General features: G+C 36.4%; 1 protein-coding gene and 1 long non-coding RNA gene across 6 annotated transcripts in view; one reads left to right on the top strand and one right to left on the bottom strand.

Moving 5' to 3' along the window:
* The window catches only part of LOC309629969, a 401,911-nt gene extending 398,289 nt beyond the window's left edge, over nt 1–3,622 (bottom strand). Inside the window, exon 1 of the long non-coding RNA XR_014245338.1 lies at nt 3,233–3,622. This is a non-coding gene — a long non-coding RNA (uncharacterized lncRNA). The remainder of the gene's footprint in view (nt 1–3,232) is intronic.
* Nucleotides 1–17,979, top strand: part of RSRC1 (arginine and serine rich coiled-coil 1) — a 424,641-nt gene that overhangs the window by 51,236 nt on the left and 355,426 nt on the right. The gene's annotated exons all lie outside the window — the stretch shown is intronic.

Raw genomic sequence — 17,979 nt, 5'->3', positions numbered from 1 at the left:
GTTAAGAATCCACCTGCCAGTGCAGGGGACACAGGTTTGAGCCCTGGTCCAGGAAGGTCCCACATGCCGCAGAGCAGCTAAGCCCGTGCGCCACAACTACTGAGCCTGCGCTCTAGAGCCCACGTGCCACAACTACTGAAGCCCAGGCATCTAGAGCCCATGCTCCACAATAAGAGAAGCCACCACAATGAGAAGCCCGCGCACCGCAACAAAGAGTAGCCCCCACTCACCACAACTAGAGAAAGCCCGCACGCAGCAACGAAGACCCAACACAGCCATAAATAAATAAATAATTTTAAAACATAAGATTTTGAGTTCCTTATCCAAGAATTCTCCTACCGTGAGGATTTTCAAGAACTTAATTTTGACAGTTTGAGAGAGTAGTTTATTATCCACGAAATCTCTGGTATATTGTACTTACCTTTTGGGTTTTTTTGTACAATCTCCAGTTTTTCTTTCTTTTGATATTTGTTAGGTTTGACATTTCCCTGCCCTCTTCATATTAGAAGATTCCAGTATTTGTTATTATACTAGACAACTTATAAAAATATTAAATGAGATTGATCCTATAGTAATTTTGGAATAGTTCATTGTGGACTTCTTTTGGAGTACTTTATTCTTCCAACAAACCATTGAAGAAAATTTCATTTTCTCCAAACTCTCCTCCATTTGTGTCTCAGAGTACCAGAGTTTTCCTTAAGACAAGGATCAAGTCATCAGTTCCTAATGGTAGATTTCAATAAATCCTAATAGTAGATTCAATAGATTGAATAAAGGATTTATTTCTCCATTTCCAACACAGGTATTTTTAAAAACTAGTGTACTTAGGATCTTTGTTTCAGAGGATTTTGAAAGTCAAAAAAGTAACCTTTGCTTGATCTAAAAAATTACCCCCAGGAGTTGTGTGCATTGTCAAGTATATGGTAGACCAAACCAACTCTAAGCCTGATTTGCAGGATATTGGTTCTGGTTGATTTCTTGGAGTCTTGGGAGGGAACATTGCAAAAAAAAAAAAATAGTAATATGCCTTAAAAGATTATCTTATACTTAATCTTATAAAGTATTTGAAGGAGGTTCAGGTTGGTTTTAAAATTATTCATTGCAGCATTATTTGTAGTAGTCAGGATAAGGAAATAACCTAAGTGTCCATCAATGGATGAATGGATAAAGGTGAGGAATAGTTATAAAAAAGAGTGGAATTTTGCCATTTGTGACAACACAGATGGACCTTGAGGGCATTATACTAAGTGATATAAGTCAAAGACAAATATTGTATGATTTCACTTATATGTGGACTCTAAAAAAGCAAAACAAAATGAAACAAACAAAAAAAGCCAAGCTCATAGATACTGAGAACAGATAAGATGGTTGCCAGTGGCGGGGGGGAGGTTAAATGTGTTAAGGGAGTTAAAAGGTACAAACTTCTGATTATAAAATAACTAAGTTATGGGGATGTAATGTACAGCATGGTGACTGTAGTTAATAATAATCTATTGCATAGCTGAAAGTTGCTAAGAGTAAATCTTGAAGTTCTTATTACAAGAAAAAAAATTATTTGTTACTGTGTATGTTTATAGATGTTAAGTAGACTTATTGCAGTGATTATTTTGCATTATATACAAATACCAAATCATTATGTTATGCACCTGAACCTAATGTAAGCTATGTGTCAGTTATACCTTAATAAAAAATTTATTCATCAGATATGGCCTTTTCACTTTTCTAGAAGAGATTGAAGAATGGTATTATGTGAAAGAATAATATATTAAATATTCCACATTAAGCATTTTTATTTTCTAGGAGGTGGTATGGTGTGGCGTGGCCCTTTTGATGACACTTTAAGAATAAACATGTTAGGGACTTCCCTGGTGGCGCAGTGGGTAAGACTCTGCGCTCCCAATGCAGGGGGCCTGGGTTTGATCCCTGGTCAGGTAACTAGATCCCACATGCATGCCACAACTAACAGTTCACATGCCACAACTAGGGAGCCCGCCAGCCAAACGAAACTAAGGATCCCATGTGCCGCAACTAAGGAGCTGGAGAGCCATTACTAAGGAGCCCACCAGCCAAACGAAACTAAGGATCCCATGTGCCACAACTAAGGAGCTGGAGAGCCATTACTAAGGAGCCCTGGAGCCGCAACTAAGGAACACGCTCTCTGCAACTAAGACCTGGCGCAGTCAAATAAATAAATATTTAATTTAAAAAATAAAGAATAAATATGTTAAAGTATTTGGATTGGCCATAAAGTTCATTCAGGTTTTTCTGTAAGATGTTGCAGAAAAACGGGAACAAACCTTTTGGCCAACCCAATAAAAGACTTGGAGCATTGTTTATTACTCTTATATGAAAAATATTTTGGAATTTACTCTCTACTCAGTTGTTTAAATTCTTAGAAATTAAGATTTGTACATGATTAGGTTCAGGTCTATCAAGAAATCAGTAATTTGAAGATTTCTTTTTGGTGATAGTGATTGAATTAAGTATTGTGTTACTGTCATAGTATTCTCTTAACTTTTTAGCAGTCATGATCTCTGATACTCTTAAAGGAAATGAAGAAAACAAAAAACAATGGATTTTTAAATTATAGGTAACAAAGCAGGAAGGGAGCTTATAAAGAAGGCTTCCATGTTATCCTTAAGCTTTATCCACTAAAGAGGATATTACCAAGCTCTAATTGACTACTTTGGGAAATTAAACTTAATATGACAAAGCTAAAGGCTCTTAAGTTATCATTAAAGGCACATATCTGGTACTTTGATGGCTTTTATTATTATTAGCTTTGAAAAAAGCTAAAAATATGACTCTGAATCTGTGTAGTTACACTTTGTGTGTGTGTATGTAGTTACACTTTGAGCTGCATCTATATGGTTTTCTGACATTCTTTTTTGTTTTTTTTAAATTTTTATTTTATATTGGAGTATAGTTGATTAACAATGTATTTTAGTTTCAGCAAAGTGATTCAGTTATACGTATACATGTATCTATTCTTTTTCAAATTCTTTTCCAATTTAGGTTACTACGGAGTATTGAGCAGAGTTCCCTGTGCTATATAGTAGGTCCTTGTTGGTTATCTGTTTTAAATATAAGCAGTGTGTGTACTGACATTCTTTTTTTTTTTCTAATTAGTCAGACCTCATTTATTTCATGAAATGTATACATTTCTCTTTCCTAATAATTAGAAACAAAATTCAAAACCCTATAATAAAAAGTAAAATATGTGATGAGGTACATAGTTTTTTTTTTTTTTTTTTAAACATCTTTATTGAAGTATAATTGCCTTACAATGGTGTGTTAGCTTCTGCTTTATAACAAAGTGAATCAGTTATACACATACAATATGTTCCCATATCTCTTCCCTCTTGCATCTCCCTCCCTCCCACCCTCCCCATCCCACCCCTCTAGGTGGTCACAAAGCACCGAGCTGATCTCCCTGTGCTATGTGGCTGCTTCCCACTAGCTATCTATTTTACATTTGGTAGTGTATATATGTCCATGACACTCTCTTACCCTGTCACATCTCACCCCACCCCCTCCCCATATCCTCAAGTCCATTCTCTAGTAGGTCTGTGTCTTTTATTCCCGTCTTGCCACTAGGTTCTTCATGGCCTTTTTTTTTTTTTTTTTTCCTTAGATTCCGTATATATGTGTTAGCATACTGTATTTGTTTTTCTCTTTCTGACTTACTTCACTCTGTATGAATCGACAGATGAATGGATAAAGAAGATGTGGCACATATGTACAATGGAATATTACTCAGCCATAAAAAGAAATGAAATGGAGGTATTTGTAATGAGGTGGATGGAGTTAGAGTCTGACATTCTTTTTAAAAGTGCTTTTTAGTGTCTCCCCTATTGGCATTTTGTAAAATCTGTCAAAGAATATAAATACATGCATTTTATTTAAAAATTTTAAGGGGTTGTAGATAGAATAAAATACTTTCTTAAATTGATTTTTCAGAAATTTATTTCTAGCTAATTCATTGATTTTTTTAAATTAAGATAATTTCCAACATATTCAAGAATAAGAGACTAATAATGTATAATCATTACTTGGATTCAACAATGACTAAGATTTTTGCCATGGCTGCTGCAGCTGGTGCAGTGGTGGTGGTGGTAGTGACGGTGTTGGTGCTGCACCTTCTCCTTCTGCCCCCACCCCTCTCCTCCTTTTCCTTCTCATCTGCTTTTTCTTTGCTGAAGTATTTCAAAGCAAATTTGGGTATTGTGTTATTTCACCCACATACCCTTCACTTTGCAGCTCAATAAAATATGAAAATTTTCTTAACATGACACAGTGCCATTATTAAATTTGTTTTGATACTGATTTTTTTAGCCATCTACTCAACGTTCTTGCATATGCCTACTTCCACATTTAAGCCACTCTCACACTTCAGGAAATCTGTGTTCCACATCTTTAAAAAATTTTCCTTTTTCCAAAGAGCTAACTTTAAATTTATCCTTGACCACAAGGTATCAGTCTTCATTTCTCTGTAACTTGGAAAAAATTACTTTTTCATATGGTTAAGTAGTATACAGTAAATAGCCTCCAAATAACAAATTGTAAAAATCTTCTTGATTGAATAATACACTAGTTTCTTACTACGTTGCTGGCTTGTTCGAATTTTTTTTCAAATTCAAAAATGTAGGTTTTGGAAGTATTGTTTCAGTTGAACAATATGAGAAATTCTTATATTATTGTATGGCTGTGTAATAAAACTAATTATGTTTTATATAGTCTAGAAGCGCTTCTTAAATTATCTGTAGTAAAGGACATTTTTTTCTCCTAAATTTTCAATCCATTTCAGACTAATATTTTAAGAAATTAATAAAAAATATTATATTTCTATCAAATCACTGTACAGTTGACCCTTGAACAACGCAGGGGTTAGGGGCACCAACCACCCTTGCCGTCGAAAATCTGAGTATCACTTTACAGTCGGCCTTCTGTATCTGTGGATTCAACCAACTGGGGATTGTGTAGTACTGTAGTACATATTTATTGAAAAAAATCCTCCTATAAGTGGACCCACACAGTTCAAACCTGTGTTGTTAAAGGGTAAACTGTGACAGTTTCAAATCTCTTAGTCTCAATTTCTTTATCCTATTGTGAAATGTAATAGTTCACGGACTGGCACTAGTCTCTTTTTGAGTAGCTATGAAATGTTACTGTTAAACATGGTAATTGATAGCATTTATTTATCATTTGGGATTGTTTCAGAGATACTTTCCAGGAACGAATAAACCACGTGCTTCTCATGTATTTCCATTTATCTATCCTTTTTTTAGCTCTCCTGGTTTGGGGGTTCAAGACTATTTGCAAGCATTATATGATTAATTGTATGGGGTCATTGGATTGTTACTTGGGCTGAAGGAGCAACTTGATCATTCTCCTTATAAAATGTACAAGACCCAAATGTGTACTTGTAAGGTATGTGTGGGGTGTGGAGGTATGGTTGGAAGCCTTATACATGAGTCAGAGAAAGGGCACAGTAAAATAGCAATACTGTTAGACCAGGCGTTACAAGACCTGGATTTTGATCCCTTTTCCATGACTTAGAAGCAATATGATCTTGACCTCTATCTGTTTATTCATCCATAAATTGTGACTACTAACTATTCTGCGTACTTTGCAAAGTTTTGAGCATCATAATCTTGTCTTTTAATCATTTGTTTTTTCTCTAGAAGTCCTCAGCAGCAAGATGTTTATGGGTTTCATTTTAGTTCTCTAGAACTGAATTGTCTCAGCTACTCTATACATATGCTCTGCTTTCAATTTACTACTTTCTAGCTTCTTCATGAGTATTCTTTTCTATACCTTATAGCCTCTTTTTATTCCTAAATGTTTATAATATGGCACACTCAGTGGTCATCAAAGCTCTTTTGGTATTTCTGTTTTAGCTTTTGTTCTTTCTTCTAACTGCATCATTTTCTTAGTATATCCTGGTTCCAATTCCTGAGTGAGGGAATCTGATTGGCTCAACTAGTAACTCTTTTTTTTTTTTTAATTAATTAATTAATTAATTTTTGGCTGTGTTCGGTCTTCGTTTCTGTGCGAAGGCTTTCTCTAGTTGCGGCAAGTGTGGACCACTCTTCATCGCGGTGCGCGGGCCTCTCACTGTCGCGGCCTCTCTTGTTGCGTAGCACAAGCTCCAGACGCGCAGGCTCAGTAGTTGTGGCGCACGGGCCTAGTCGTTCTGCGGCATGTGGGATCTTCCCAGACCAGGGCTCGAACCCGTGTCCCCTGCATTGGCAGGCAGATTCTCAACCACTGCGCCACCAGGGAAGCCCTCAACTAGTAACCCTTATATGTTGATGAGCTACACCAAAGTTTGCGGGAGAGCCTGTGGACTGACTTCCTTTAGATGAGATAGTCTCATCGGGGTAAGTCACCTGTGGTTGGGCTATATCTTGGTATGGAGCCTGGCAGGTTCTGCTCCTGGTAGGAGTGGCATGGTTGATGCAAGTGCTATGGTCCAAGTGAATAGATGGACTTTAGTAAAAGGAAGTAAAACTCTTCAAGATGAATAAAGACATATTCACTTAAACCTATTTGGGGGAAAATATTTCGAAGAAAGGGGAAGTTACATATTTGAGAAAATTAAGCATACAGACACTTTTTAGGAAATGCCATATTGATTTTATTCCCATTAAAATGCACTGCAGTTTAAGAGGACTTCTGTGATTTTTATCTTTAATCTTCCGCATTTCTGTTAACACTTAATAACTTTTCAAATAAAAAGCCCTTTTAAGTGCCTTCTCTTGTGTAAGCTCTCTGTTCCAAAAAGTTTACAGTTAATTTTAGGATTCACTGTAGGAAAAGCAAAGTTATAAAGGACCAAGTTGTAGAGCTGAATTGTTCTTGCCAACTGCTAGTACTGTTTAAAGGATGGGGTAGATTAAAGGCTGGATGTTTTAAATTGAATCATAATTGGTAGAAAGACCTGCCACTTATTTTAGACATCCTTTTAATTAAGGTGGTTCCATTTATTGCATCAGTAGAAGATTATGTTACTTATTCTCTTTTTTCCCCTTAGCATAAAACCAAAGAGAAGGATAGAATTTACTGCATATTTTAGGAAAATCACAAAGCTGAGGATTTCTGACTTGAACACACCTAAAAATGATAAACATTATTTGGAGCAACAAAGACTGTATAAGAACTTGAAATGTTCTTCTAAATATAGTTATATAATTTGCTAATGTAAATGAAGATCTTCATTTAATAAGCTGTCTGCTCCCATTTGCGTGTTCCACAAAATATTTATTGAGCTGATGTGTTAGGTATGGTAGTAGGCCTTGATGTCCACATAGCAGAGCCTGTAAGAAAGGGTTGTTTCTTGCTCTAGAGTGTTAGTTGGAGTGGGAAAGCATTTTTTAAAAATTGAGATATAATTCACAATATAATGTTGATTTAGTTTTAGGTGCACAACATAGTGACTTCATATATGTATATATTATGAAATGATTACCAAGTAAGTTTAGTTAACATTCACCGCACAGTTACAATTTTTTTTTCTTGTGATGAGAACTTTTAAGATCTACTCTCTTAGCAACTTTAAATATACAGTACACTATTGTTAACTGTAGCCACCATGTTGTACATTATATCCCTAGGACATTTTATCTTATAACTGGAGATTTGCACCTTCTGACCACCATCACCTATTTCACCCACTCCCATACCCCACCCCTGGCAACCACCAATCTGTTCTCTGTATCTATATGACTTCTTTTTTTCCTTTAGATTCTATATATGTTATGTCATATAGTATTTGTCTTTTTCTGACTTAATTTCACTTAGCATAATGCCCTTGAGGTCCATCTACGTTGTCCTAAATGGCAGGATATCCTTTTTTATGGCTGAAATATATTCCATTTTATATATATATATGTGTGTGTGTGTGTATACACACACACACACACACACACACACATATAATACATCTCACACATTTTTATCCATTCATCCATTGATGAACACTTAGGTTGTTTCCATGTCTTGGCTATTGTAAATAATGCTGCAATGAAACATGGAGTACAGATGTCTTTTCGAGATAGTGATTTCTTTTCCTTCAGAAAAATACCCAGAAATGGCATTTTTAGATCATATGGTAGTTCTATTTTTAATTTTTTAGGGAACTGCCATAGTGTTTTCCATAGTGACTGCACGAATTTACATTCCCACCAGCAGTGCACAAGAGTTATCTTTTTCTCCATATGCTCGCTAATAGTTATTTCTAGTCTTTTTCCTAATAAATACTGTAACAGGTGATATGTGATGCCTCATTGTGGTTTTGATTTGCATTTCTATGATGATTAGTGATGTTGAATACCTTTTCATGTATCTGTTGGCCCTTTGTATGTCTTCTTGGAAAAATGTCTATTCAGATCCTCTTCCCATTTTTTAATCAGAATTTTTTTCTATTGAGTTGGATGAGTTCTTTATATATTTTAGATATAAACTCATTATCAGATACGTGATTTGCAAATATTTTCTTTCATTCCATCATTTGCCTTTTCATTTTTTTGGTGGTTTTCTTTGCTGTATGGAAACTTTTTAGTTTGATGTAGTCCCACTTGTTGACTTTTGCTTTTGTTGCCTTTGCTTTTGGTATCAAATCCAAAAAATCATTGCCAAGACTGACGTCCGGAAGATTACCTCTTATGTTTTCCTCTAGGAGTTTTATGATTTCAGGTCTTATTTTCAGGTGTTTAATCCATTTTGAGTTGATATTTGTGTGTGGTTTGAAATGGTGGTCCACTTTCATTCCTTTCATGTGGCTGTCCCAATTTTCCCAACACCATTTCTTGAAGAGACTGTCCTTTCCCCACTGTGTATTTTTGGCTCCTTTGTCATAAATTAATTGACCATATACATGTGGGTTTATTTTGGGGCTCTCTATTGTGTTCTATTGATCTATATGTCTGTTTTTATGCCAATACCAAACTGTTTTGATGACTGTAGCATTGTAATGGAGTTTGGAATCAGAAAGTGTGGTGTGTCCAGCTTTGTTTTCTTTCTCAAAATTGCTTTCGCTATTTTGGGTCTTTTGTGGTTCCATACCAATTTTAGGATTATTTGTTCTATTTCTGTGAGGAATGGCATTGGAATTTTGATAGGGATTGCGTTGAATCTGTAGATTACTTTGGGAAGTATGGACATTTTAACAAAATTCTTCCAGCCCATTAGCACTGAATATCTTTTGATTTATTTGTGTCTTCAGTTTTTATCATCAGTGTCTTTTAGCTTTTAGTGTATAGGTCTTTCACTTCCTTGGTTAAATTTATTCCTAGATATTTTATTCTTATTGATGCAATTGCAAATGAGATTGTTTTCTTAATTTCTCTTTCTGATAGTTCATTATTAGTGTATATAAATGCAACACATTTTTTTGTGTACTGATTTTGTATACAGCAATGTCATTGAATTCATTGATTAATTCTAACAGTTTTTTGGGGTAGAGTTTGTTTTGATTTTTGGCTTTTTTTAAAAGATTTTTTTGATGTGGACCATTTTTAAATTCTTTATTGAATTTGTCACGATATTGCTTCTGTTTTATGATTTGGTGTTTTGGCCGCGAGGCATGTGGGATCTTAGTTCCCCGACCAAGATCAAACCTGCACCTCCTGCATTGGAAGGTGAAGTCTTAACCACTGGACCACAAGGGAAGTCCCCTGGGGTAGAGTTATTAAGGGTTTTCTATATATATCATCTGCAGATAGAGACAGTTTTGCTTCTTACTTTCCGATTTGGATGCCTTTTATTTATTTTTCTTGCCTAATTGCTCTGGCTTAGGACTCTGTATACTGTGTTGAATAAAAGTGGCAAGAGTGGGCATTCTTGTCTTGTTCCTGATCTTAGAGGAAAAGCTTTCAGTTTTTCACCATTGATGAAATGGTGATATTAGTGGTGGGCTGTCATATATGGTCTGTATTATGTTGAGGTATGTTCCCTCTGTACCCTCTTTGTTGAGAGTTTTTCACATGAATGGATGTTGAATTTTGTCAAATGCTTTTTCTGGTTTTATTGAGGTGGTCATATGATTTTTACCCATCATTTTGTCATTGTGGTGTATCACATAGATTGATTTGCAGATGTTGAAACAAGCGAAATTTTTCAGACAGTGTACAGTCTAGCTACCTGTGAATAATCACTCTACTTTTTAAAGCAAATGCCTTCTTTATTTGTTCAAGCCTCCACATTTAGATTTATTCTTAGTCACATTTGCTTATTTGCCACTAACTATGTAGAATCAATTTTTTTTTGTTTAAGAGTGGTTCTATTTTTTACTTTTTTAAATTAATTTTTATTGGAGTATAGCTGCTTTACAGTGTTGTGTTAGCTTCAACTGCACAGCAAAATGAATCAGCCATACATATACTTATACCCCCTCTATTTAGGACATTACAGCGCATTAAGTAGAGTTCCTTGTGCTATACAGTATGTTCCCATCAGTTGTCTATTTTATACCTAGTATCAATAGTGTATACATGTCAATCCCAATCTCCCAATTCCTCCCACCCCACCCCTTTCCACCTTGGTATCCATACATTTGTTCTCTACGTCTGTCTATTTCTGCTTGGCAATTCAGGTCACCTCTACCATTTTTCTAGATTCCACATATATGCGTTAATATACGGTGCTTGTTTTTCTGACTTAATTTCACTCTGTATGACACTCTCTGGGTCCATCCACGTCTCTACAAATGACCCAATTTCATTCCTTTTTATGGTTGAGTAATATTCCATTGTATATATGTACCACATCTGCTTTATCCATTCCTCTGCTGATGGACATTTAGGTTGCTTACATGTCCTGGCTATTGTAAATAGTGCTGCTGTGTACATTGGGGTGCATGTGTCTTTTTTTTTTTTTTTTTTTAATTTAACAGTCACTTTCAAGGAAGCCTTTTTTTTTTTTTTAACTTATTTATTTACTTTTGGCTGTGTTGGGTCTTCGTTTCTGTGCAAGGGCTTTCTCTAGTTGCGGCAAGCGGGGGCCACTCTTCATCGCGGTGCGCGGGCCTCTCACTATCGCGGCCTCTCTTGTTGAGGAGCACGGGCTCCAGACGCGCAGGCTCAGTAACTGTGGCTCACGGGCCTAGTTGCTCCGCGGCATGTGGGATCTTCCCAGACCAGGGCTCGAACCCGTGTCCCCTGCATTAGCAGGCAGATTCTCAACCACTGCACCACCAGGGAAGCCCCGCATGTATCTTTTTGAATTATGGTTTTCTCAGGGTATATGCCCAGTGGTGGGATTGCTGGGTAGAATCAATGTTGTCTCAGTTACTAAAGTGCCTCTTCTAGACATTCCCTTAACCATGAGAGTGATCTCCAGCCTTTTCTATTTGGAGAAATTCAAGGATGGATATGGAGCTCTCTGCTTCTAGAGTTGCTATTTGAGGCAGTTCTTTTTCCCATTTATTGTTTATTTACTGTGGGTGTTTTGTTTTGTTTTTTAAACTACTTTTTATTTTTCATTCTTAAATAAAACCATTAGGGAAAGGCAACAGTTTTGCGAACCACATTTGTTTCTGATGTAACTAAGAAGGACAATGTGGCCTGGTATTGTGTTGCAGGGTAATGCTGTCACTTAATGAGTGCTTTTAAGAGATCCCTTGAGATTGCTAGAAAGCAAGGGAACATAATCTGAAAAGGCACTGTATTAATAGTAGATAGGTGGGGAAGTTGGTAGTCATGCGTCCTGGATCTTAGATCTTGTTGGATCTTACATTCTAAGAAAGATTGGCTTTCATCAGTTTGCATAGGTGTGACCTTTAAGAAAAGCTGAATATCTCAAGCATCATCATGTTCACTATGTTGAATCTTTACTAGAAAGTTTTTTGTACGAAGATTGTCTTCTGTGATTTAGGGGCATGTTTTGGGGAGACGTTATAAGTCTTGATTATCACTGGTGTGTAAAACCTCTCTCTTGTCTGTTGCTCATCTGCTATGTGATATTAGGTAGATTAAGTTTATGGGATGAGAAAACTCAGGGTCATTATGAGATTGGGATACATGTTTGAAAAATTTATTTTTTGCAAAAAGACAGGTTTTTATTCTATTTCCTCTAGCTATTTCCGCAATAAAACATAACAAAATCCAAAATCTAAAGCAACTTGAATTCTTAACTGTATCTTATTTATTAGCAAATAGAATTATTAAGAAGTTAGATGCCTCTAGTTTTTCTTTGTTATTGTTGAAACTTTACAAGGAATTTGGTATAGTTCTAAGAAGTGAAAAAGACTGGATAAACTAAAATTATAAATTAATATTGAGTTAAAGCAATAATAGTAATAATTTATACTGATTAATCTAGTACTTGCTAAGGTCCAGATACTAATATAGAATGCTTAATGTGTGTTCTCTTCATTTCATCCTTATAGCAATCCCATGAGATCGGTATCATGATTTGCTGATGACAAAAGTAGGTTTTATATCTGTATCAAGGACAGAGAGCAGCAAGAGTGGAGCTAGGATTTTTGAATACAAACTTAGTGTGTCTGGCCCCAAAGCCTTTTCTAAGATCATGACCCAGAGTCTGGGAATGTGACAGTTAAGTGTCTTTGGTGAATGTAGAGTAAATTCTTATTTCTGACCATCTCGATCAGGAGAACTGGATTATGTTAGAACAGATCATTCTGTTCAGAGACCCTGAGGTTCTGGCAGTGTCATAACTGCTCTGTAGGCTTAGTCCTTTTCTACTACATGAGAAACAATTAAAAGCAAGTGATATACATGCTATTTGGATCATCAGTGCTTTGGTTTCACTGATTTTAATTAACTGTGTTTACACAAAAAGTAAGGTAAACGCTTACTTTCTGAGAGACTCAAAAATGCCTTCAGAAATATTAATTTATAGAATATTTGTGAGCAGTCTGTTCATTTAATGAGTTTTGAAATATGTACAGATGCATTCAGAGCCTTGATAAAGTCCTATATTAATTCTTAACTTTGCTTTCCATGTAGCAGTTAACTTATATTCAGTGAAAAAATCCACAGCTGTAATTAAAAATAATAATATTTTTAAAAGGATCTTATTTCATTTAGTATTCATTTTAAACATTTGTAAAAGGTTTCCTTAATACAGTTAATTGTCTACATTTCTTGTAGAACTGTCTTTTTCTCTCTTGGAATAGAATAAGTCTACCCGAAATAACCTTTCTCCACCCCCACCACTCTGCATTTTGGGCTGGCAGAACTCTGGAAATGAGAAACAAATGTAGATCAGTATTTCTCAGAGCCATGGGGTATTTTTGGTGTTTTTAGAAATAGGGGTGTCTTTTCCCCACAAAAAGTAGCCTGGAAAGCCCTTTCTCCCAATTATGCCGTCTCTTCTACTTTATGTTTTTATTGAAGAGTCAAGAATGTAGGATATAGAGGAGTAACTGGCCAGAGACCCTCTCTGGTCTAGTAGGACACAGCTGAGGTTTGGCTGGCCTGGCCTAAGATTATAACGTGTGAATAAACTGTAAGTTATGAAGATAGGGTATAAGGAAGGAATGTGTGTAGATAACAAGGTCCAAGCCAGGTTACCGGTTCTAGCAGCCAAGCAAGATAATGTGTTTGAGATGGGCTACAAAACTATGAAAATAAGGAGTAGTCATTGAGGTAAATTGGAGGTGGTCTAGATGGTTCCAGAACAGGATATGATGGCCATTTGTCTGGCAAGCATGGTTCATCTAAGAGGGGCTTTTGAAGCAGTGTAGTCAGTATCAAAGGCAGGAGAACATGGAAACCATTAAGATGATTGTAGGAATATTAGTGTAACCCTTTAGGCTTTCTAAAATACACTTTCATACACATTTTTGGTTTGCTCCTCACATGATTTATCCTGATTATATAGGTAGAGGAGGCAAGTTACAGTGTCAAATTTAAGCCCTAAAAGCCCAGTTTGATTTCATCCTAGCTGTTTCTGCGGGGAGAAGAGTAGCAGAATTAAGGTGAGAGTAGCACCTTTTTGCAGGTAGAGGGAGTAGAAATACAGCTACTGGATTTGAGAGTGTTTTATATGGAAAAGCTGCAATAGAGTTAAAGAACAAGCTACTCCATATCACGTAGCTAAACACATAAATAAAATACAAATATATGTACATATACAACTATTTTTTGATCAGAGCTTTTATTTTTAATTTTTTTAAATTAAAAAAATTTTATTTATTTATTTTTTTGGCTGTATTGGGTCTTTGTTGTTGCGCGTGGGCTTTCTCTAGTGGAGAGCGGGCGCTACTCTTCGTTGTGGTGTGTGGACTTCTCATTGCGGTGGCTTCTCTTGTTGCGGAGCACGGGCTCTAGGCATGCGGGCTTCAGTAGTTGTGGCTCGTGGTCTCTAGAGCACAGGCTCAATAGTTGTGGCGCATGGGCTTAGTTGCTCCGCAGCATGTGGGATCTTCCTGGACTAGGGTTTGAACCCGTGTCTCCTGCACTGGTAGGTGGATTCTTAACCATTGCACCACCAGGGAAGCCCTGGTAAGAGCTTTTAAAAACAGCCCTCTCCGTCCTTTTTTTTTAATGTGGGTGAGATCCTTATTTGATTCATAAATTGGTCTGTTTCAATCATATTTTTGTGTGTGACCAAGTAGTTAAAAATAAATGTGAACATCACATAGCTTCAGTAATCTTTGCTTCATGCCTTGTGAGTGTGTGTGTGTACGTGTGTGACACACACGTGTGCATATGTATGGGTTCACTTCAGTCCTATAAAGCTTTAATGTTTATTGCAAACTGTGGTGATGAATGCCGTGATAAAACAACTGGTGTTTAAATGCATCTACTCACACCACAGTTGATGGGAAGCTTCCATTTTGTGTATTTGTGAGTATGAATGAGAAAGCAAAGTCTGCCTTGGGAATTTTATAATGAATATGAGAGAGATCCTGCCACAGGTAGTTATTAAAACGTCCCCTGAAGTCTTTTATGATGAATGATTGTGTCTGTGTCTGAGTCTCTGACCTTCCCTGAAGCCTCTGTTTTTTAAAGAAATCATCACTACCCGAAGCCATTCACTTATTAAAATTTAAAAAATAAATTCCTACTGCAAGTTTTAATTTGTAGAGTTCATCTTCTGAATAACTCAAATAATTTTATAAATATTATTTGGTGAATCTGCCCTTTTCTTCTCAAAAGGAGAAAATATGTATTGATGATTTAACTACTGTTTGTCACTGTTTTTTTTTGGGGGGGGGGAAGGGGTGAAATACATATAAAGAAAAATACGAAGGAAAAGATATGGAAATTTTGCTTATTAAACAAGTAAAAGTGTTGCTCTTGTCTTTTCCATAGGAAAATGTATCATCATGAAAAACTTAAGATTTACAGCAGGAAAGAGAAAGATGATTAGTAAGATCCATGAGAAAGGGGAGGGTTCTTCTCAGACACAGAAATTGATATTCTATAATTACTTTAACAGGTGTTTACTTCAAAGTTTAGTTTGAAAAATGGGGTTACGTATTTGCATGTAATAAAAATCTTGTGAAAGTGTGTTGAATTTTTTTTAATAGCTTGACTTAGAGCCAAGAAGAAGAACAAAGGAGAAACTAAAATTTATTGAGTATCTACTGTCTGCTAGGAATTTTGGGATTGTGTTATCATTATAGGTTATTTTATTTGACTGTCTCAGCAACCTTTCTCACTTTCTAAGTTTGTACTTTACCTTCACTTAACAGATGAGAAACAGAGGTCAAGTAACTTGCTCATGCTTACATAGCTAGAGCTGGGGATGCGTAACGCTTCAAACCCTTGTTCTTACTCCTATCAGATATCCTACTGTCCACTAGGTTGTACTCTTTGTTCCCCTTGGCAGATGACCTACATACCCTCTGATGCTAGTAATGTCTTTGTATTAGTCAGCTGTTGCCACAATAATGCTGCATAGTAACCATCTCAGAACTCAGTGGCATACAACAAAAACAATTATTTCTCACTCAGACATCTGTGAGTCAGCTGGGCCTCTTCTGATCTAGGCTGGGCTCCTTGGGCTTGGCTCCAAGCTGGCGGTTGAGACCCGTTCTGCTCCTTGTATGTCTCATTCACCATGGATCAGAAGCTACTCAAAGCAGGATTTTCTTAGACAAAAGGAAAACAAGCTCTACTTCCTAATAAGCACATTTAACTCCTCTGCTCAGTGCCATTTCTGCCAACATTTCATTGGCCAGAACAAGTCATGGGGTTAAGCTCACTGTCAAGGATGAGGAAGAATACTCTGCCTAAGGTATGGGTAGGGGAAATGACTGTATTTTGAATAATAATGAACACTGCCAAACTCCTGATGGACCTTATGAAGAAAATACAACAGGATAGGTAAACAAAGCTCTCTCTTAGTTAACGTCTTGTGAGGCTTCTTTAAATACTGTAAGTTAATCATGTCTATGAAAGAATTTTAGATTTTTATGTCTTAAAACTAAGTACCTGGAAAATTAACATTTAGATTTAAAAAATTTTTTATTTATTGATTTTTGGCTGCGTTGGGTGTTTGTTGCTGCGCATGGGCTTTCTCTAGTTGTGGCGAGTGGGGGCTACTCTTCTTTGCAGTGCGTGGGCTTCTCATTGCAGTGGCTTCTCTTGTTGCGGAGCACGGGCTCTAGGCACACGATCTTCAGTAGTTGTGGCTCACGGGCTCTAGAGCTCAGGCTCAGTAGTTGGGGCGCACGGGCTTAGTTGCTTCGTGGCATGTGGGATCTTCCCGGACCAGGGCTTGAACCCATGTCCCCTGCATTGGCAGGCGGTGGAGAATTAACATTATTAATTGGCACTGTACTGAGCTGTAGATATCAGAAATCTCCTCATACAGTACTATTTTTGGTCTGGCCTACTGGAATGTGCTTTCTTCTGTTTTACTAACTGGAGTGAGGAAAGGGCAATTCAATGCTATGTAATGGGTTGCCTTTATTTTTGTCATTAGTATCTGTGTAATGATAAACAATTAACATTACTTCCAATCCAGTAGTTAGGAGCATTAACATTTTACTTAGATCTCAATTTAGAGCCTAATCAAATTTGTTAGGAATGTTAACTATTTCAGTTCATTTGAACTTGATCCATTAGAATAAGCTTTTGGATTGCCTTTTTTTTTTTTTTTTCAGCTTTTCATCATTGCCTGTTAGGAACCATTGCTTCCAGTTTACTTATGTGGATAAGACTGTTGACACAGGAAGAAATTTGTTTGCCTGGAAGAAATTTGAAAAAAGTTTCCTTAAACCAAGGAGAAAATGGACTCTGAGGGACTAACATCAACATTATTAGTGTGATACTGTGAGGTAGTTATAGGAAGCTTTGTTGTGTTAATAAAGACGGTCCTTGACTTTCTTTAGATTCAGTTTTGCAGAGGGGCTAAGGGAGTGAAAAGGCAGAGAGAGTGAATGATGTGAGTATTCTAAAATCTCAACACTTTTCAGGATGAACAGAACTGATATTCCTAAACTCCTCTAGATTAAAAAGGAAGAGTAATGTCTAACCTTTTGGATATTGTGGTACTACCATTTGTTCTCCTTTCCCTTTCCCCTTGAAATAATATTTATTTTTTTAAAATAAAAATGAATTAATGATAAGTTTTGTGGTGAGAACTTTATAATTCTCATTTTGAAATTGTTGGGGACATCATGGAGTGTTACAAAGCCAAGACTGAGGATCACTGTTTGTGCTACTAGGTAAGGTGTCATTGAAGTGGTTAAAATTTAGAAGATAGGTTCACCAAACCTAATGTTCTCATAGATCCACTTATATTTATATTATGTCTTTTTGAATTACATACATTTTAAAAATAATAGTACAACTTGGTGCCTATGTTGTGTTTGGTTCAGCTGTATACACGGTTGGGCCAAGTTGTCGTCTTTCAGGGATCTTTTGGTTATAGGAGGGGATTGACACTCTGGATGTTAAGGAGTACTTGATATAGTACTTATTATAGTAATTGAAAATTATAGCTAAAACCAACCTGTTTCTGTGTTGTAGCAATGTTTCTTTTAAGTTAGCAGGGAGT

Source organism: Balaenoptera borealis (assembly GCF_965194805.1).
Source record: "Balaenoptera borealis genome assembly, chromosome: 5".
NCBI lineage: Eukaryota > Metazoa > Chordata > Mammalia > Artiodactyla > Balaenopteridae > Balaenoptera > Balaenoptera borealis.
Note: the sequence above shows the minus strand (reverse complement) of the source record. Positions and strands in the feature narration are given on the sequence as shown.